Source organism: Passer domesticus, chromosome 10 (assembly GCF_036417665.1).
Source record: "Passer domesticus isolate bPasDom1 chromosome 10, bPasDom1.hap1, whole genome shotgun sequence".
NCBI lineage: Eukaryota > Metazoa > Chordata > Aves > Passeriformes > Passeridae > Passer > Passer domesticus.
In genome coordinates this window covers 1027745-1049707 of record NC_087483.1, presented here as the reverse complement: position 1 = coordinate 1049707, position 21963 = coordinate 1027745, and the positions used below count along the sequence as shown (strand labels likewise).

At 44.2% G+C, this 21963-nt stretch overlaps 2 long non-coding RNA genes across 2 annotated transcripts; one reads left to right on the top strand and one right to left on the bottom strand.

The window, feature by feature from the left end:
- Positions 1-5333: 5333 nt before the first annotated feature.
- LOC135308434 (uncharacterized) lies at positions 5334-8788 on the bottom strand. The gene is made up of 2 exons (XR_010368864.1): positions 8289-8788; positions 5334-5729 (listed from the first exon to the last, which is right to left on the bottom strand). It is a non-coding gene; the product is annotated as an uncharacterized LOC135308434 (long non-coding RNA).
- Positions 8789-9570: 782 nt separating this feature from the next.
- On the top strand, positions 9571-14380 carry LOC135308428 (uncharacterized). Its single transcript, XR_010368858.1, has 2 exons — positions 9571-13740; positions 13954-14380. It is a non-coding gene; the product is annotated as an uncharacterized LOC135308428 (long non-coding RNA).
- Positions 14381-21963: the final 7583 nt, after the last annotated feature.

Sequence of the window (21963 nt, the reverse complement as noted above, 5' to 3'; positions counted from 1 at the left end):
GTTTGATATCCATCTGATTTTTCAAGTAGGAACTGCTCACTGTATCGTGGCATCTGGAACCCTTTGTATTTAATGAATTCATCAGGTGTTTGTTATGTGATATCATTAAACCACTTAATGCTTTTCAGAACTTCATTCTTTCTGCATGGCATGTTTATGCATTCAATTTTATCTTTACTATTAATTCAAATTAAGTATTGGCTTGAGAGTTTATGTGATCACTTTAATGAAGTGGCTGTGCCTGCTCACTGCTTCTTGTTTATTTTAAATATTGGTCTGGGGAAGTAAAGGTTTTAATGTATTCCAAATTATACCTAGCAGTAACTATGCAATAGTCCTCTTATTAATTCAGGTTTAAGAGCTCTGCATATAAGATGACTTTTACACTATTGTGCTGTCTCATAATTTCATGTGAGAAAAGGCTGCTGTTAATTTGTTTTCCTGTTAGTCCCTATGTGTCAGAGGCAAAATTTGTCATTCGTCTTCTTGTAGTTGTGTTGTCAGCAGATCCACTTCTTTTCTGGAGTTTCCCTATGACAATTACAGTTTCTGCATTTTTGTGCTTGCGGCCACTTAATCCCAGGTATCAATTCAGATTAACATGTTAGGATGAGGAATGAATTACTGCATCCTAAAAATTACTTTTCCTGTCATTTGTACAGTTTGTTAGAAGTTTTCTGTGGTTACTTTGCACATGTTAAGTTGTCTTTGTTTAAGAACAGTGACCTGTGATGGAAATCCACAACTTCCCAATGCCTGTGGGGCCAATAATCAGTCCAGCCCCCTTGTTTGCCTGTCTTACACATGGAACTGTTGGTGTCCTGGCTTCCTCCTGCAGTGGACAAGTTCTGTGGGAATGCTGAGCTCTCAGATCCTTACACCCTCCCTCACCGGGCTGCCTGCAGTGGTTTGCAAACCACACCAGTGGCTGCCTTTGCTTTGGGATCTGGAGCTGCAGATCTGACTGGAACCAGGAACTGGGAGCTGCCTCAGCCAAAGCTTTTGTGTTCAGCTTTTCCCCCTGGCCACCAGCTCTAAGCTGTGAAGTTATCCAGGATGTGTGTGCAGGATGTGGGATGGAGGAAGAGGAGGGAGCCCTGGTTTAGGTGCTGTGCTGAAGAAGCAGGCAGTGCAGATGGTGAATGGAAGGGAAGGTTGGTTATTGCTCCACTTTGTGTTCTGGGAGCTGGGGAAATTGGGAAAAGGAGACAGAGCTGGTGTGGAACTGTTTTAAACAAGCAGATACCCAGTTTTCCCTCCTACTGCTCACACTACTCCCACCTAAATCTTTCTGCTAATCTTCACATGATTAAGAATGTTGGATGGTGACACAAAGAACTCTACAAAGTAATGCTTAAGGATATCCCGCTGTGTGCATTTGATGCCACATCTGGGATGAGATTATAAATAAATAAATTAAAAGGAAAAAGAACAAAAGAAAATACAACCCTGAAATCCTATGAACTGTAACATTTTGTAAACCTTTGAATATACAGTGCTTGAGGAAAATGGAAGAAGTTAAGATCTTTTGTACAAATATATTAGAAAAAGAGTACAGAATACATTTGGAGTACAAAGACTCCCTGAGTTTTATTGGCTGTGGTTGTTGTCAGTGTTAACAAAACATACAGTCAGCATGGCCCCAGTCTGTCACTGTGACATGCTGAGCATTTGCAGATGTAAATCCCCATCATATGTCAGAAATGTGACATTTTGCAATCAAATAAAAACACACAGAAACTTGGGATTTACAGAACTTTCTGCCATGTACCATAATTCTGGCCATAGCTTCTGTTCAGCATTGCAGCTGCCCAGTGGATAAAGGGAGTTTTCAAAACCATATGTGCTGTGAAAATGGGGCTGTTTATGTAATGATAGTTTATTTAATGGGAGCTTTGCAATAGAATTGACTGTGCTGTGCAGTGTCCAAGAGGGTGAGACACAAAGGAAGTGGCAGGCACAGCCATCGTAACCTGAAATCCCATCTTCAGGTTTTTGGGGAAATGGATTCAGTTTCTCAGAGGTCAGTATTTCATTGCTGCTAAAAGAACCCATTTTATACATACCAGAAGGGGCAGAGCAATGAAAATTGGTGATGGCCCAGCATTTACGGTTCCTCAATCCCAGTGTGATAGTTGGGTTTGTCACTCATCTGCAGTGGGTGCATTGCATGGGTGGCATTAGGTCCTGGTGCTTATTCCCCTCAGGAGGCACCATTTGTTGTGACAACAGGTATTTGTGTCACATGCCCTGGTTTGGGTGTGTGAGGGATGTGTTGCACCCTGACCTTGGTGTGCAAGCACAGCAAACGTGTTCAGCACGTGTGGCTGAGATGAGCTGAGCTGAGCTGAGCTGAAGGTTGTAGCCAAGTTGTTCCTCTGCAGGGTCAGGGGCAGCTGCCAAATGGCTGCAAATCACCCCTAAATGCTGAGATCCCTGTGTTTCAGCATGGCTTTGAGGTTTGAAGGGATGTAGCCACTGGAGCTGTGTAGGTTTTGACTGTGGATGCACATTTCCTTTGTGATTCCGTGGATTTTCTACTTGAATTGTTTCACTTGAATTTATATGGTTTTGGAGGGTTTATTTTTCACTTGAAAAAGTTTTGGGTTATTTTTCTTCAAATAAAAGTATTTGTACAGGTGTCTTCAGATTTCAAAACAGGCTTTGTTCTTTCTGAGCTTTGTCTTGTTTTTCTGGCTTTGTACTGGCACTTTGTGGCTGTTTCTGTGGTGTTTCAAATGACAGGAGTCAAAACAGCAATGGAAAATAGCAACTTAAATAAACATTTTCAGGAAGTATAAAGCAGGGTGAGTGTGGAAACCTTCCCCAGCTCAAACCCTGTACAAATGTTCTCTACAGCTCTGCCCTGGGAGTAGATTTATAGGAGAGAGATATGAGCCTTTTAGATTTATTTTCTGTGGCTTTTTTTCAATAGTAAATGCTGTGAACAAGATGTTTCCAGACACTCTATTTTGTGAACAATCTGGTGGGCATTAACTTATAATAAGCATCAAATTTTCTTTTTATTGTACAGGGTGATTGGTGTATTTTCAATTCTAGGCTGTGTCACCATTCCTCACTTGATCCTGCACTGTATAAATTACTTTTTTCCAGCTGTCTCTGTGTTTGCAATCAAGGAGGAGATTACATCTTTTTTTTCCTTTTTTTTTTTTTTATTTTGTGTGGTGACATGATCCGTCCTAAGGATGTGAGTCGTGAAGGTTCTTTTTCACTGATCTCAGGGTGCAAAAACTGTCACGACAAGGGCATTTGCAGTAAAATCAAAACAGATATACTTTTATTGAATAGCCATAGCAAAGATGCATTCGAGAGAAGGGGAATGAAGAAAGGGGAAAGAATAAGGAAAAGAAGAGAGGAAAGGCAAGGAGGTGTATAGCTACCAGACGTGCAGATGACAAAGTCCCTCGAAGTCCGGTCGACGAAGACGCCTGTCGTCTTCACGTCAGGGGAGATCTCAAGGGTATCAGTCAGCTCTAACCCTTTTTATAGTCCTTTTGAAATGGGGGAAGGGGACACATTTCAAAATAGTCTATTGATAAAGGGTACAAGGAGTCCATCAGTAGTCCATCAGGAGCAGGGGTCGTCAGCAGCAGATGTCGTAGGCAAGAACCATTGTGTTCTCGGTCCAGTGGTCGCTTGCAAAACTTGCTTTGGTCCCCACACACGCCTTCCTTCACCCTACGGTAGGGATTTCAGTCTTAGTCCTTTTGGCAAAAGAGGGGAGCTTTTCCATGTAGGGGTCACATGTCTCAGTCCTTGAGGGGAGAACCTTCTCCCATCTCAGTCCATCTGTCACGGTGGTTGATGTACGGTGAATGGAGGGTCTTTTAGTGGTGACCTCCGGGAAGGTCCTTCCAGAGAGAAAGTCCAGCCAAGTCAGAAGGGTGGAGAAATTCCAGCACTAGCGTTGCTAGGTGATGCAGGCGAAGGAGAGCACACTGCCCCTTCTCGGGTGCAGTGTTCCATGAGTTGAGCAAACACACCCGTAGGCAATAATCTGGCTTGGTGGACCAGACAGACCTGGATTTTCAGAACAGGATCTTTTCCTTTCCCTGGTGGTCTTGGCTTTCATGACGATTGAGAGGCAAAAAATGAGGGAAGTTTCGGACAGACACAGCTGGACTCAGTCCCCTCATGAAGATCATCAGTGCAGATACTGGAATCCACGCTGGCTGGCTCTGATCCCTCGGCCATCCTGTGGGTGCCCTGTGATGGCTCTCAAGGTGATCTGTTCCATAACCTTGCCAGGCACCAAGGTCAGGCTGACAGGCCTGGAGTTCCCCAGATCCTCCTTCCAGCCCTTCTTGGGGATGGGCTCACATTGGCACCTCCACTCCTCTGGCACCTCCCTGATGAGCCAGAACTGATGGTAAATGATGGAGAGCAGCTTGGGGAGCTCATCCACCAGCTCCCTCATCCCCCTAGTACGGATCCCATCTGGTCCCATACACCTGTGAGCATCTGAGTGGCTCAGCACCTCACCAAGTGCTTCCTCCTGGATTCCAGGGGACTGCTCTGCTCCCTGTGCCCATCTACCAGCTCAGGAGAACACTTGTCCTGAGGGCAACCTGTCCTAATATTGAAAATTGAGACAAGCAAGGTGTTAAGTAGCTCAGCCTTTTCTTTATCTTAGTTACTATATTCCCCACTGCATCCAAAAAAGACTCGAGGTTCTCCTTATCCCATGTTTTTCTATTAATTTTTTTTAGAAACATTTTCTATTATTTTTTACAGAAGTGGACAGGTTAAGCTCTAATTGAGCTTTCACCTCTTTCCTTTTCGTTCTGCATGATCTAACAACATCCTTAAACATTTTCTAAGTTGCTTGACTTTCATTCCAAGGTTGATGCACCCTCTTTTTTCCCTTGAATTGCAACAACAGCTCCATGGTCAGCTGGGCCAGTCATTTTCCTCTCTAGCTCATCTTTTGCCACAGTGGAACAGACTGTTGCTTTCCTCTTAAGATTACTTTCTTGAAGTGTGTCCATCCTTCCTGGACCCCTTTGTTTTTAAGGGGTGTTTCCCTTAAAAAAATCAGTACCTGATTTGTTACTCTGCAAATGTGCATTCTAAACAGGCCAAAGTCTGCCCTTCCTAATTCCAGTGTAGAAGTTTTGTTGCTGCCCCTCTTTCTTTCACAGAATATTGAGTACTTGATTATTTCATGGTCACTGTACCCCCGGCAGACTCCGACAACTACATCTGCCACCAGCCCTTCTCTATTTGTGAACAGCAGGAGACAACAGAGCTTTCCTTGGAGGTGGGAGTGTTACCGAAAATTCAGTAAAATAGAAAACTCCTTAACACCAATGTAGCATTGAGAAGCAGCATTCTTTATTCAGCTGGATGCACTGGGAATGGTTTCTCCCAAAGCCGTGCATGCTGAGTACAGGAAAGTTTCTTTTTTATATACTGTATTTTGCATAGATATTCATTGATTGTCCCAGACTAAATATACATCTGATAATAATTTTCCCAAAATCACTTACGTATTTCCCCTCCCCTACTCTCCTGGGGGTCTCTCTGGTGGTCCCTGGTGGTTGTGGACCCCAATGTTCCAGTGGGCCTGGCTGAGCTGGCAGGACACTGAGGCTGGTGAGCTTCCAGTTCCCCTCCTCACACAATGGGCATTATATGGTTTCCATAGGCCTGGGATTTTGGAGAACAAGCTCCAGGTGTCAGCTCACCTGGTGTAGACAATTGATCATCTGGGAACATGAGGTCACAGAATGGGCTATGGCATCACAGAGTGGGTTATGTGATGTCATTGAGAAGCTATGACATCACAGGCCATCTCTGTGACTTCACAGGCAGACTGTAACATCACAGATCAGAGGTCTGATATCACAGTGCAGACTATGACATCACAGAGTTGGCTGTGACATCAGAGACCAGCTGTGTGACATTAGAGAACGGGCTGTGACATCTCAGAGCCAGCTGTGACATCCCAGATGGGCTGTGTGGCATCCCAGGAGGGCTGTGTGAGGTCACCGGGTTACTCACTCTGCCCCAGCTCCCCCTCACAGTTTCTCCCAACAAGTCCAATGCTGTTCATGCCCAGCAGGGTCCCTGTCCCCTGGTATCCCCCCACTCCACCTGGAGCCACAGCCTCCAGCAAAGGATGTTGCACAGGATCCAGCCCAGAGCCTGACATGGGGACAAGGGGCCAGGGCTGTTGTGCCCACATGGCAGCAGCTGCCTGGGCCAGTGCCTTTCTCTATCCACTGATTCACACGGCCAATACATTTTCCCTATCCCTGTGCCATGGAAATGCCCTGGGCCAGTTCTTCTGTGAAATCCCACAGATTCTCAAGCTCTCTTGCTCCAAATCTCAACTCAGGGAGCTGGGGCTTATTGCAGTTAGTGTCTGTTTGCTATTTGGCTGTTTTGTGTTCATGGTTTTCTCCTATGTGAAGATTTTCAGGGCTGTGCTGAGGATCCCCTCTGAGCAGGGATGGCACAAAGCCTTTTCCACCTGCCTCCCTCACCTGGCTGTGGTCTCTCTGTTTCTCAGCACTGTCACATTTGCTCACCTGAAGCCCCCCTCCATCTCCTCCCCATCCCTGGATGTGGCCCTTTCAGTTCTGTACTCAGTGGTGCCACTAGCCCTGAATCCCATTATCTACAGCCTGAGGAACCAGGAGCTCAAGGATGCCCTGAGGAAAAGAATGACTCTATCTTTTCAGAAGCAATAAACTCTCTTTTTTCTGCTCACAACCTACAGAAGGTAACTCTTTACAATCTTGCCCTTTTTCTCCTATTTGTCCATTTTGTCATTGGGACCTTTTCTTATTATTTTTACAGTGTCATAATGTTTTTATAAATTACTGGAGTAATACTCTTAGCATTTCTACATTAACATCTGCTTTTCTTTTGCAACATAAAGACTTTCAGGAGGCTTGTTCCGTATGCATTTGAATAATAACCAGTGTCTGCCCTGAGCTGTGTGTCCAAGGCATTTCCTCAGCCCTTCTCTGGCTCTGCAGGGGCAGTGCCTGTGAGCAGAGGTGGAGGGAAGGGGCTCCCAGCACAGCAGCATGGCCAGGGACAATGGCCCTGGCTCTTTCCACATCTGCTCCTCCCAGCTCCACACTCCCCTTCCCAGCCCTGCTGTGGGTGCGAGGCCGGAGTGCTCTGGCAGCTTGGCCACTGTCCTGCTGCGTGTCCGTGCTGTGCCCTCAGGCAGGGACAGGCCATGGGCACTGCTGGGACACAGCTGGGCTCCAGCACAGCAGCTCCACCAGCAAAGGGCATCTCCTGAGCGCAGGGCAGGAAGGCTTTGCTCCCCTCCAGAGTCACTCTCAGGACTCTCAAGAGGCTCCTTGTGTTCCTTGTTCTCCCAGGGCTCAGTGGAATGAGATCAGGGTCTCACTGGGGCCTTCAGGGGACTAAGGTCTGGGTCAGGTTTTGCTTGTTGGTGGCCAGTGCCCATCAGATGGGGAATGGTCTGTGCTGAGCCTTCCAGGGGCTCTGCAGCTTGTGCCAGGGCTGATGGCAGGGGAAGGTTTGTCTGGAGGACCTTGGGAGCTGCCAGGAGAACACAGGGGACCTGCAGGGACAGGGTGTGCCAGGGACCAGCAGGGAGTGGAGCTCACTGGGCACAGGCCTGGCCAGGCTGGGGTCACCGCGAGATCAAGGACTGAATGTCTGCTGTGAGTCAGGAGAGCTCTGCAGCCCAGGGACACAGCAGGCCCAGGGAAAGGAGTCTGGGCACTGACTCCTCTGACCCTCAGGGAACTCCCCCAGGAGGATCCAGGGCAGCCCCAAGCCCCTCTGGCAGCCCTGGCACAAGGCAGGCACCTCTGAGCCCCCTCCATGCCCTGCAAGAGCCTGTGTGGGAGGGGGTCAGTGCAGGGAGCACCATCAGCTGCCTCTGTGTGCCAGGCTGAGCAGCAGAGCCCAGCAGAGGCAGCCCAGGGCCCCGGGCAGCACAGCCCCCGTGCTCTGCAGAGCAGCAGCCCCAGCTCGGGGCTCTGGGCAGCAGGGCAGGGGCTGCAGCAATGGCTGCTGGGGCCAGCACAGACGTGTTCCCCTGGGAAGGGCTCTGGTGGCAGCTGGCATGGGCCAGGAGCAGAGCAGGAGCCCGTGGGTGTGCAGAGGAGCCCTGGCAAGAGGCTGCCCTGTCCCTGGGCCAGCAGGAGCTGCCTGAGGAGCCCCGGGGCCAACTCTGCTGCTGGGCTGGGCAGCAGGGCTGGCCCTGGGGCTGCAGGAGCTGCCCGAGCTGAGCATCTGCTGAGCATTCCAGACCCAGAGTGGCTGTCCCTGACCTCCAGTGCCGCCAGTTCCTGCTGCAGGGCCAGACCTGACTCTGCTGCTCTGCTGGGCTGGGGCAGGGGCAGGGAAAGGCTGAACTGGGCAGTGCCAGGGAGAGGAAAATAATGGACCCTTGTCCCCACAAGTCCCCACAGTGTCAGAATGGTCTCTGTGACTCTATGAGGCCCCCAGTGTCACAATGGCCCCTTGGTTCCATTAAACCCCACAGGGTCACCATGGTCCCCTGGTCACACAAGGCCCTGCAGTGTCACAATGGCCCCTTGGTTCTGTGGAGCCCACAGGGTCAGTTTTGCCAATGGGCAGGGTCAGCACCAAAGACACAGACACCAACTGAAGGAATTGTGTCATTTATATAAGGTAAATCTGCAAAAATTACAAAAGTAAAGCACATAATTATTTGAAAATAATTACAATAGGAGCAGCTCAGCAATGCACTCAATCATCACCACCAAAGATCAAAGATTGCAGCAGTGATTAAGAAAGATCCAGCACCAGTTCCCCTCAGGCTTTGCCATCCCCCAGATCCACACAGCAGCTGGGGGAAGCTGTCACAGCCAAGGGCTGCAGAGCCACTCCTGGACACTGGGAATTCCTGAAGGTGCCTCCAGCCACAGGTGAGGCTCCAACCTCACTGTGAGAGGGCCCAGCTCTGACAGTGCTGAATGAACAAACTGACAGCACTTCTAGTGCAGGAACATCTGGTTTCATCCTCCTCTTGGGTTCCTCCCAAAGCCTGGCCAGGGCTCAAGGAGGAACCAAGGGAGGTGACTTTGATCATTAAGCCCCAAACAAGGCCAGACTGGGGCCTTGTCTGATTTTTAAATGCACAGGTAAATCCACATTTCACCAGTGAAAATGTACAGAGATCATACTGCTAATAATAATTCATTAATGAGCAGATGCAAAGATAACCTTTGGTTGGAAGGTTCATCAAGAGGTCAGCTTTGGCCCAGGGCCTGGTGTTCAGGCCTCACACAGGGCCTGGTGTTGAGGCCTCAGGACTTCAATCAGTGCTTTGACCTACAGATGATCTACAACCTTCATAGCAATTCTTTCAATAACACAGTTTAGATTAGATATTAGGCATTGTCTTGGTTTGACCCGGAAGTGAGTTTCTGGAAAAGTCGTGGTCAAACCAATCAGTGGCCAGATTTGAAATTGGTACCTAGTGTGGCCACTGGGGATTTGGATACACCTCTGAGAACACACAGGGGTTAAAAGCAGAGCAGTCCCGCAGAAACTCCCTCTTTGGATGCGGCTGGTGAGCTGGTCTGACCTCTCCCTGCCCAGCTGTGTCTGGGTGGGGCAGGGGAGGCCGTGCGGCCTGTGGGGAGGGAGGCCGGAGCCCTGCAAGGTGCAGGGTGGAGGAGACCTGGGATGTTTGGGCAGCCCCCCCCAGGAGAGAGTGATAGAGACTGTGCTGGCTTGAAATTTGGTATCTTGTGCTGGCACCATGGCCAGGAGAAGAAGTGGGGGGGGCAAGGTGCCCAGCCGCTGGGAGACCGGGCTGAGCTTTTAACTCTTTTGGTATTGAAACAATGGAAGCTGTAAAAACACTGATCCTCCCCAGCTGAGGATTAAGAGGGGACGGAGGATGGGAAAGAAGGAAAGGTTTGAGTAGTTGAAGAAAATGCTAGTAGATGAGAGTGCCCTAGATGGAGGAGATGATTGGAGTGGCTTTGGCTGAACTTTTCTCTTTACGTAGCCACGGGCGAAACCAATTTCTTCCGAGATGTCAGAGAATGCACCTTGGGGGAGGCAGTTGGCCCGAAGCCAAGAAGGAGAAGTAGAGGGAACAGAGACTGAGGGGGAGGGTGTGGTGGAGCCCTCTGCCTTCAGTGAAAGATCTCTGTTCCCGAGAACCAGGCCCCAGGAGAGTAAAAATATGGGGGGGGGACAGGTGTCCCAAATGGTGAGAGGCTGCCACATCTTGGAACTGGGCAATGCATTCTTAAAAGGACCTAAGGAGCATTTGGGTCCATGGGCGGTGGTGAGAGCACTGGACATGGAAGGAAGATGGTCACCACAGCAGCTTCTCTCTGGGCAGCTGCCACGTGTGACATGGAAGCCCAGGAGGTTCCACTGTGTTTCCAGGGGAGGCCCATGGTGCAAGAGGGAGACTCCTCTCTCCTGATGAACTGGGGGCGGTTGTGTGAAGGAGGGTATTGGACTGAGAATTGAGTGTTAGAGGGGATTGAGTGTTAGAGGGGTGGGGGGAGGAGGAGTGTTTTGGAGGTGTTCCATTGTGGATTGTTGTGTGTGGTTTTTTTCTTTTTCCCTTATGTTTCTGTGTTGTAGATTATTAAAGTGTTGTGTTTTTCCCTCCATCCCCAAGTTAAAACCTGCTTTGTTCTGTTTCCGAGTCACATCTCACAATAAGCATTTTGAAAATACACCTTTCATAAAGGCCCTGGCATTGTGCCAGGGTCAAACCATGACAGGGACTATTTCTACAATTCCATGGACTGAAATTGGCTGCAAAAATAATCTTAGAGCCACTTGAGTAATCTTGCAACTGTTAGATGATTACTTGTTACAGACTGATGGAAAAGCTAGCACTTTTGCTCAACTTGTCAAGTGACATCTGGAATCCCTGAAGTACTTGTTAAAAATCAGTTTCACTGCCAATGCTGCCATATAAAAGTACTTTTTTTTTTTTCTTTTAGAGAAATGGATCATACACCCTGTACATATTACCCAGTCACAGAAAGAGTCACTGCTATAATTATTAGCTTTTCCCTGCGTGGAAACACGGTATGGGACACTGTTTGAGGCACTGGAACTGTCAGTGCCTTTTGAGTGACACAAGTGGAGTAATCCCAGTAGAGGTTTCCATATGTGCTTTGTTTGTGGTGGGAGGCAGGACCATGAATGAGCAAAAACTCAGCAGATGAGGGGTCCTATTAGTGGTTGGTTAAACCCTCTGGAGCCCAGCTGGCAAAGAGAAGGACATTTCTTCATGTGGGTGATTTTCCAAACCAAGCTGCAACAAGCAGACAGGTGCTGGGGTGGTGATGGAAACCCAGTCTCAGACCCTGAGATGGTCTCAATCACTGGGGGAGGTGTTCACTAATTGCTAGAAAAGGTGCATTGTAACTAATTAAACATTAATCACCCTCTGTTCAGTGCTGAGCAGAGCTGTATCAGAACAACTCCCTTGAAATGAAAGAGTTGTCCTATGACTAATGGACAGAAGTGTTGCCTGTCTTTGCCTTTCCCTGACTCTTCCCCATCCTTTTCTGCAGTTCCTAGGGCATGCCTGGCTGAACCTCATCAAGAATTACAATTTTATCAGGCTGAGATAAAGCTCAGTGGAAATGCAGCCCTCGGTGAGCGTGGCAGGGAGCTCCAGGACAGGACACCTGGGCACCGGACCATGAAAGCCTGAGAGGGAACAGCCAGCAAATTACTGTCTCTGCAGGAAGTCTGGAATGTTTCATTCTATTTCTTTCACATATTAATGTTGCATTGACAGCTGCTCAAGCTTAAAACATCTTTAACTGAAAGGTTAAACGAGAGACATGGGAAGATCCCAAAGAAAAGGTTCATCTCTCTTTATAGTCATGTCATATGGGTTTGTGTTACCCAGTGGCAAGTCTTTCTAGATGCAATTTATTCACAGTGAGTACTTGAAGCTTCTTGTATCCCTTACTTCCTTTTATTTGTGCAAGGCTGTTCAATACAACATCTGCATCCATGCTTCCTAATAGCTTCATCTGTGGATCTCTGTAAGTGGGTTTCTTTGCATTGTAAGATGTACACAAAAGGTTTGTTGTTGATTACACATATAATTTCTTACAAGTCAACACTGCTGTTGTAAAGAGGTTCTATAGCAAAACATATTTTGAACTGTTTTTTTCAGGCACCAACTTTCCTTTCAGTTTAAGACATGGTTTTAATTATAAATAAAATTAAATTAAATTTTGATTATAATGTATAAAATATTTGTTTTTTTTCTTAAAAAAACACCCAAACAACAACAAAGGAAAAGCATACACAATCCTTTAGCTTTAATGAATAACTGAATAATATGGGTCAGGAGAGGAGCTTCATGAAATACATATTATAGAAAAATGACTTGCTCTCCCATCCAGCGTCAGAGCAGCCATCTGAGATAATTCCTTTATTTTTTTTGGCCATGCAAAACTATAAAAGCTAAAGAAAACTGCAAAATAAAGGAAAATCCAACACAAATAATGTTTTAGAGAAAGCCAGAGTTAATACTTTTTCAAAATATCACCCATTTTCCAGGAAGACCCAATAAACTGGTGTTTTTTAAGCCCAGACAGCCAGTTTTGGTGAGACAGCTATGAGAAGTGCCTGGAATCCCACACTCAAGGTGCAGTTCTGTGGGAAATGGATTTGTAAAGAATTCTCAAAACCTGATAGAAAGTTCACATAGTCTTGTACATCTGTATGTAAACACTGAGATAAGGTGTGTTGGTTTAGGAAGGCTCTAGAATAGAGATGACATTGTTGAGAGAGAGACTGAACAAGAAATAACTTTTAATAAGTTTCATAAGTTTAATAAGTTTCAAAATATGCCCTTGTGAAAAGACTAGATATTTTAGAGAATTAGAACTGTGAAAGATGGATTGTAGTAGGATCACCTGAGGTAAAAATATAGGTGATTGGTGTTAGAAGCATTGTGTTGTAAAAGCTAATAGGCTGAAAAGTGTTTACAAGCATTTTAATTGATGAAATACGGCTTCCTAAGTCATCACACCTTAACTCAGTGTTTGCACAGAGATGTACAAGACTGTGCGAGCTTTCTGCCAGGTTTTGAGAATTCTTTACGAATCCACTTCCCACACAGTTCTTGTCTTGTTTTTGCAGTGGAGCAACAGATAAGCCAGGGCTTAGATCTGACCTAAAGCTTGGGCTTAGGCTGACCTAGGTGAGGTGTGAGGGCAGAGGGAGATGAGAGGTGGCCTGGCTGGAAAAGAACACTGGTACACACAGCATGGAGCCAAGCATGGCTGTGGGCAAGGTCAGAAGGGAAAAGAAATAAAAATAATTACCAGCAGAAATGTGATGGGACGGGAGAGAAAAAAACTTCAGGTTTTTGGCAATTCCGGTGCCTGAGGGTGAAGCTGTCAGTGCACCTCAAGATCTGTGCACAGCCAGGACAGAGCTGCTTTGAGTTTCAGCTGTGAAATACTGTGTGGTGTGCCAGAGTTAACTGGGGAACGGAGGGACAAGGATTTCAGGGAACAAGTACCTGCTCTTTAGGGAGAAGAGCTGAGAGACTGCACCTTAAACTTCATTTCTCCTTAGTGTGTGTGCAGGGTGATGTGCTGTTCTGTGCACATCTGTGCTGTTCTGTCTTATGGGAACTAATACCATGCTTGCTGTCAGTTTGGAGATTTCATACTGTTCCACCCCCACCCGTCAGAACATTTCATTACATCTCTCAGGCAATAGAAAGGACTTTTTGATTATTAGGTAAGTCATTATATTATTAGATATGTTTTTGAATATATGGGCAGAGCTGTCATTTTATAAGTCTGTCAGATGGCAGAAAACAACAGAGAATAAGGGGAAAAACATCAATTCCTACCTCCATATAGCTCATATTGCTAAACTAGTTACCCCCCACTTGTAACTGGGATTTAGAAGTGTGAGTATTGCTAAAAAAAGCCTTGGCACTGCTTACAGCAAACTTCAGGGGCCATTTGAAAGCTGTGGGCAATCCAGGACATCCTACACTGGAAATTTGGACAGATATCCCAAAAAGCCTTGGGCTTAACACCAAGTTCTGCATTTCCAGTCTGCACTCACTGCTGGAAAATGGATATTTGCAGAGCCTGAGCTACAGTGTCTTTGTAAGTTAAGCAATAAATAAAAATTTAATTCATAATCTTGGTGTATTCTTCAACTCAGAATTAAAATTTTCATGTCTTTTCCACTTGTAGATCTACTTCTACCACAGTCAGTGATGTTATATCACTGCAGAAAGACATCTCTTACCATTGTATTTTACAAGGCAACTGAGTGCCAGTGTCACTATGCAGAGTCCCTTGGCAATTGTAGAGACATCTCCTCCAGAATATGGAAATATTCACTTGTGCATGTGCATTTTCCTGGAAGCTTATCCCCTAGAACTTTTAAATTAATGCTCTATTCTGATCACCAGGTGTGCAATTTGGCAATGTCCTGTTGTATACATTGAGTGCGAAGGCACACAAGAGAAAATGTGACTCCCCATCCTGTGAAGAAGTTTTCTGTATGTGAGATATTAGGACCTGAGTTAGTTTACACTGACTCAGGGGCAGAACAGAATCCTGTCAGAAGGTGACACAGAATGGATTCTGCAGGGTAAAGCCATTTCCAGAAGATCTGCTCCACATCTTCTCCATACTAAGACTCTGACAGCCGTACATTGCAACACATCTCTCACCACAAGAAGCACTATTTCATTCCAGAAACATTCCATCCCGCACTAAAGGATGGCACTGAGAAACTTCACTGACTGTCCATCTAAATTTCTCGTCTTCTTCCACTGTTTTACATGATGGTTTTGGTCTCCTTAATGCCATCTCACAGATTTAGACAAGAATTCTTTTACTCACTAAGAAGTCAAATAAGGGGCTAATTTTTTGCAGGCAGTGCAAAAACATACACTGGAAACATACACTGCACCAGATATTCCTATCAAAAGCAGATAAACATGAATAGATCCTAGATCAAACAAGGGATTCAGGGTACTTGCGGTTCAGTTGTTTTGGTTTAACTATCAGCTTGTCTACAGGAACAAATCAGCTGTGAATACTAAAAGTTCTTAGCAGAGACTTTTTTTCTGGGCCTGTGCAATGCTCTAAATTTATTTTTGTCCCTTACCACAATATTTCCTGTAAGTTGACCAGACTGTATCACAGAAACTCCAGGCAGAAAATTGATGAACATCAAAAATCCATGGCTAAAGCCTCTCCCTCAGCTCTGGAGCCACCACACATGCTGTTGATACAGCCTTTTGTAAGGAAGGGGCATGGTACCACCACAGTGATGTTTCCATAACCAAGGTGCAGATGTGAGATGAATGGCCAGGATGAATCCCAAGATGAAGGAGTGCCTCAAGAGTAAAGTAAACTGCAAATCACCAGGAAAAGAAAGAAAAAATACCCAGGTATGTTCATGCACAGGCACGCACACTGATATTTCTCAAGGGGGACTGGTTTGATAAAAATTATGACCTTTTTTCCTCTACCCTGTTTTATTTTCCAGTACTAAAAATATTGCAAGTGCCTGAGGCGTAAGTCAGAGCAAGCCTCCATTATCACTGCAGAGACTTGGCAACTTTGCTCATTAGGCTTCCTAGGATCTGACTGAGTGACCTTGTTTGGTGGGAAGGCACAGATGGAGTCTGTCAGTAAATCTTGTTCATGTAGCAAGTATTCCTGCTGCTGGATGAGGTTTGCACCTCGTACGAGTGTTTCTAGCCCCAGTAAACAACCACTGTTCCCTCCTCCCACTGTCAGCCCCTTATTTCATCCACCAGGTACTCCAGCACTTCTTTTTACTGTCAATTACCAAAAAGAAAGAGAACATCTCGCTGTGAGTGTAGGATGATCTTTCTCTCAAAGGCAGTCGTGCACCTCACTTCTAGAGAAGCTGATGTTTGCTTTTACATTTGGTTGTTACCTGATAGACCCTAAGGCTTTCTTCTGCTGTGAGTCTGTTCCTGAGCTTGAGAAATAATTCTATGATAGGAGTGCAGTTTTTTACTAAAGTCATACTCACACCGTTGTACTATACAATATAAATAACTAATATATAAGTAATAAATAAAAGGTTTATCTATGAGCCAATTTTAAGTGGTTTAAAATTTCAGGATGTAGCCTATTTAGTTTCAGTGAGAAAATAAAAAGCTGCTTTTAAAGTTCATTCAGCTTCTAAAGGGCAATGCTAAAAATGTGACACCACCTTGGTTCAGTGAATGCCTTTGGGTAAAAGAAGAGGGATACAAGAGTAACTGAAATATTTAAGTAAAATTCAGTGTTGTGACCCTGAACACCAGGACAAAATTCACATTGTATAAGCCATATTTCTAAGTGCAATAAACCATATCTATAAGTGATATTTTCTAAGTGTTTTGCACTGCTGAAGTACAGTGGCAAAGCTGAGAGTGGTTAGGGACTCCCATTTTTTCAGTGCTGCCTTCAGATTTATTTACTAAGTTCCCCATCCAAAGGCAGATGTGAAGACATCATTCCAAAGCAACAGCTTTGCATATTTTGAAATGATATTCCATCCTGCTTTGCAGATGAAAGAATCAAGCTTGACATCAGAAACTGGGATGGATTTCTAGTGTCTCTTCCCTGACCACTTGGTTCTACAGGCTAGTTCAGGGCTCCCACACAAAGAATTCTGAGCCTGAATCCAAGGAAAAGCAGCTTTCTGCTGCCTGTGCCTGTCCCTGCAGGAGGGGCTGCTGCAGGGTGCTCTGCAGCACCTGGTGACTTGGATTGCTGAGAAGGAAGGAAGAGAACAGACAGAAGCCACCACATGGCTTTTACTGCTGCCTTTGCACCCCTCATCCCTCTTCTAAAAGCCAGCAAGGCTCTGCAATGGAAAGCCAGCACTGCTCACAGCCCTACTGAGGCTTATAGTGCCTGCTTGTTTGTTTTTAAACACGATAATTTATCTTATCCCATGGGTGTTTCTGCCAAGTTCTTGTTGCTTCCAAAGTTCCAACATTTTATTAGTTAAACTTCTCTGTGCTGCTTGCTACTGTAGGGATTATGAAAAGAAATTAAATTTAGGGCACCAAAGTTCATCACAGGCAGAGGAATAAAACCTCCTTGCAAGCTTAATTACAAGAAGAAGGTGGGCTGATAACAGATAATATTTTGCTAACTAGTCACCAAAGGTAGGAGAAGGTAGAAAAGTACATACTATTATTATTTAAAAATGCATAATATTACAATATAATAATTATATTATATTACATATTATTATTATTAAAATCTTTAAGTTGCATAGAAGGTGATGTCCAGGTACTGATACAACAGGAATGGGAAAGGCTTCTCAGGGTCTGATGGGAAAGAAATCAGCAGAGTGTGTTAAACAGATAAATGGGACAGAGGAAGATGTTCTAGGCAGAAATATGCCGGAAATATTTTGAAGCAGAGTCCTGGCAAAGTGTTTTCAATGTTGTTGTTAGTAAGGTTTGAATAACACTGGTGTATCTTGACCTTGGCTTCGGGCTTTCAAGCAAGTGAAATTATGTGCTGGTATGACCCATGACTTCAGAGAGGTGTCCCTTTCCTGTGCCTGTGCTAAGGGGCTAGAAAGTCACCCAATCTGTGTTGCTTGCTCCTTTGAAACTACTCAGTAGTGTAAGAGATAACTACATCTGTTTTCAGACAATAAAACTTGATATAATTCCTTGGGGAAAATCCTCCCTCAGTGTGTGCATGTAGATCATCTGCACATTTCACAGGAAATATATGCTGGTCAGCATAAGTTCTGTAAATTTAATAATAATAATTAAAAATGTAGGCAAATCTATTTTAGCTCTGCCTTTTCCTCAGTGAGGACTAATTGGGATTTGCATGTTATGAAGACTTTTTAAAGATGTGAGCTGATATTTGTGCCAGTTTTGCACGCTGGAGTTCAAAATCAGATTGATTCTTTCTGAGACTGGTAGGTCAGGATTGTCAAGCCCTTCCTTCCACTTGTCCTTGTTCACTGGAGCTATTTTCTTGTGAGAGTGGCTCTGTATTGCAGGGATCAGAGCATTCCATGCACTGCACTACCATTTCTGCAGGTGCCTGCAGCAATGAAGGAGCAAGCCTTGGCAATTCTCCCTGGTAAGAGTCTGTTCTCGTGGTTAAATGACACAGCCATGGAAGTGGAGCCTCAGATAGCTCCTGCATCTCTGCAGACACACTTGCAGAGAAAATATTCTGGTCCTAGGAAAACACCATTCCCTTCAGCTGACAGGCCCTGCAATGAAAGCCTGGGGTAGCTGGAAGAAGTGAAATTCAGATTGCCTTCATTTTATCGAAATATTTATCAAAATAAAACTACTTTTTTTTCCTCCTGCAGAAAATTCATGTTTCCATTGCTAGTTGATTTTACCCAATTCATCCTAAACCATCCAGATTTTTTTGGTGAGGTGTTGTTTTTCGTTACATGCAAATGCAATTTCCCCTGAATAAAAATTAAAAATTCTCCATTTGTACTATACTATTATTGTTGGGTTTTTTACCTAACTTGCTAAATTTAGAAATGGAAACCTTCAGCAATGAATAAACTATTCTCAGACAAAAAAAAAAAAACCTAATGCAAGTGCTGTACTTTTTATCTCTATGTTGAGTTTCTCTATTGAGCTGTACTTGACAAATACTTGAATTACTGAGATGTTGGTTTCTCAAACACCAAAACAAATTTGCCACTGATTATGGCCACCTGGAATTGTCCTGGAGAAACATTTTGCTTCACAAGGCTGGATTTGCTGCTAACAGTACAAACTTATTTCCTGTTTATTTGTTGAAATAACTGTGCTTCTTTCTGTAAATTTGGATTAGGGCTGGTTTATTTCACATCTCTAATGGGTAGCTCACAAAATACCCATTAAATGTTTTCAGATTATTAAAAATACTGAAGGGGAAATAAAAATTTATCACTACATCATTAATTTAACCATAATTCTTTACCTTCCTATAGGCCAATGTCAACACCTTTCAAGCAAGCTCTGAAGGCAAAGTCAATGAGTTGTGTTTTGGAAGGTTTCTGATTTAATTTAAATTCATGCAAATCCAGTGTAACACCATTCAAGTGTATCAATAATTGAAAAAACTTTCCACTGAAATTAGTTTTATATGTGGGGGAAATACTTTTTTTTTTTTTTATAAAACTATTCATCCTTTAAAAAAGCCCAGCCAAGAAGAACAATGGTCTGATTTTCATGGGAAATTTTAACAAAAAGTGATGTAATATTACTTCTCTGTATTCTCATATGATATATAAAATAATCCTACAGGAATCTGGAGCTTTTTAATGACTGGCAACAGCTCCAATGTCCTTGATATGTGTCATGGCATGGATTATTGCTCAAATCAATGCATAGCAGTTTCCAACCAAGGGAAACAACTGTCCATTGGTTTGCTCTGATACATTTTCAGAGTATCCCTACAGCCTCCCATGGATGTGCAGCTGCTCAATTACAGCTTAATTGCATGACCCCCGTAGGGTGACATCCAAGGAGTGCTCGTGGTACGTGGTGACATTCAGAACAAAGCAAAAAAGCAAATACAGTGAAGACTGCAGTTCACACAGGAAGGGAAAGCAGACCATGTGAAAAGAAAGATGTCATTCTATCATACAGTTGTCACACATGTTCTTGTTTACAAATCTCTAGGATGTGTGTGGGGCCCTAAAATGCCCACTCTGCCCCATCAACTTATCTGAAGACACACAAAAACACTGTTCGTTTCTTATCTACAGGAGAAAGAATAAACCAGAAGAGAAGAAAACAACCAGTATCTTTCTCACCAAAGCTCCCGGAGAATCTCCTTGTTAAAACCAAGCAAACACCTTTCAGCAAGGCTAGTGTGCTAGACAGCATCACCAGCCACTGGGGAAATTGGAAGGCACCTTCAATCTTCTGGATATTCCAGATTTGGGAATATCTACTGCAACAGAAACTGGCCAAAAGCAGCAATTTTATGGCAGGTATTCAGACCTCACCATAAGCTACCAAATACACCTGGTCCAGGGAATAATCCTTTTTGTCACACATAATTGCATTGTGGAGTTACAGGAAATTGGTTGGAGAGAGAATTTCTACCCAGCTCCCAGCCCTGTCTCCTATGATGCTCCAAATCAGGTTTAATTATTCCTTTTTTTTCTTTTTTTTTTTTTTCCTGGCAGGATGTTATGATGTTTTTATGCCAAAAGGTTTGAAGAAAGCTCACTTTTAATGCAGTATTTATGGCATGGCTTTAGATATTTTACTGCTTACTTGAAACAATATTTGGACATTTTGTTATCCACTTTGGAAAACTATTTTATACACATTTCACACTACATCCATCTTAAGCAATGTCTTAAAGAAATTACTGTAACTTAAGGAGCCAACAAACAATAGATATAAAAATGATGTGTGCATAAATAAGACAATGGAGAGCTTAGAAAATAATTCCATCAGTCTGTATCATCTTTTTCCAGACCAATGTTTTAAAAGAGCAGCACCTTTTTCTTTGTGACAAGGCTTTTCTCCATGCCTAATAAGATTATTCTATGTCCTAGGAGTAAGCCATGCAATTTGAAGAAACAGGTGAAAGACAAAAAGATAATATAATGAAAGTCATAGACTGACAGGGAAAGAAAGAGTCTGTAAAGCAGAGTTGTCATATTACCATAATTTCTGTCACTGATCTAATACAGAACATGGTTCTTCAAAATATTCACCACATTTTCAGTACATGAGCCAATCCTTCTTTCTTAGGAAATGTGTTTATTGCTTGTGTAGTTACTGAGATTCAAGCACGCACTTCAGATGCTTTCCTAAGTGAGATTACAGTAGGAAACAGTAGATTCTAGAGATCTTGCTTCAAGTGTTTCCACTTCTAATTATACCTCCACTCCCTCTCTTCAGAAACCATTATTATTCAGTAATAAATTCCTCCAGAGATTTCTTGGAGGGTTTTTTTAAGGATAAATGCTATAGAAGGGCAGATGTGTGCCATGTCAGCTGGCTGTAAAAGCATTGCTGCCAGGAACTGAAGTTTAGAACAAGAACTGCATCCTCACATATCACAGGAGAAGACAACGTTTTTGGTATCTGGGCAAGTTCATTTTAAAACTGAGGAAGCTGTTTATGTAAAAAGCACTAAAATACTATAACTGACCACAAAACACACTTGCTCAAATTAAACATTCTGAGCTAGCTTCAGATTTAAACAAAATTTCCAACTATTGCTCTATGGAATATGACAAACTCAGTGGTGCTGACCACTTCCAGTCACCTAAGTGGTGTGGGAAAAACAGAAGGGATTATGATTTCTTTTTCCAGGTGTCACCCCACACCCTACCATTGCAAACTCTTCCAACTTTTTAAAATAGAAATGATAATGTGTCTTATCTATCTCCTTCTCATTCTGCAGCTAAACCAGTTTGATGATCTTACATGTTTTGGCTCTTTTCTCCTTGCTTGCAGTGTGGAAGAATGGGGATTTGTGGCTTCTTTGGGGCATGGAAAGAGCTGACAGAAATGTTTCCTCTCCAGCTTGACATTATTCCTAGGAATATTCTGTTCCACATCACCTGAGGGACAAGCTGAGTGTCTCTGAGCCCCCAGGGTTTCTGTCTCCTATCAAGCACTGAGAGCACAGCTGAAATTCTGGAGCACAGGCAGCACCAGACACCCCCACACTGCAGTTTGAGTGCTGCTGCACTTTCCTTGGGCAGGATTTGGTACCACAAGAGTGCAGAGTCTGGAAGAGAGACCTGAAGTGCTCACAGCAGGCTGCATTGCTAAACAGCCACTCACATGCCACGAGCCACTGTCTTGTGTTTCCAGGTAGCTGAAATTACAATTCCTGTGCCTGGAACACAAAGGTCTTCAGCACAAGGACAGCAGAACAATCTCACCATGTTCTGGTGGGCTTTCCACAAACCACTTGGCAGTAGTTTTATTCCTTCCTGTGCAAATGTTCAGGT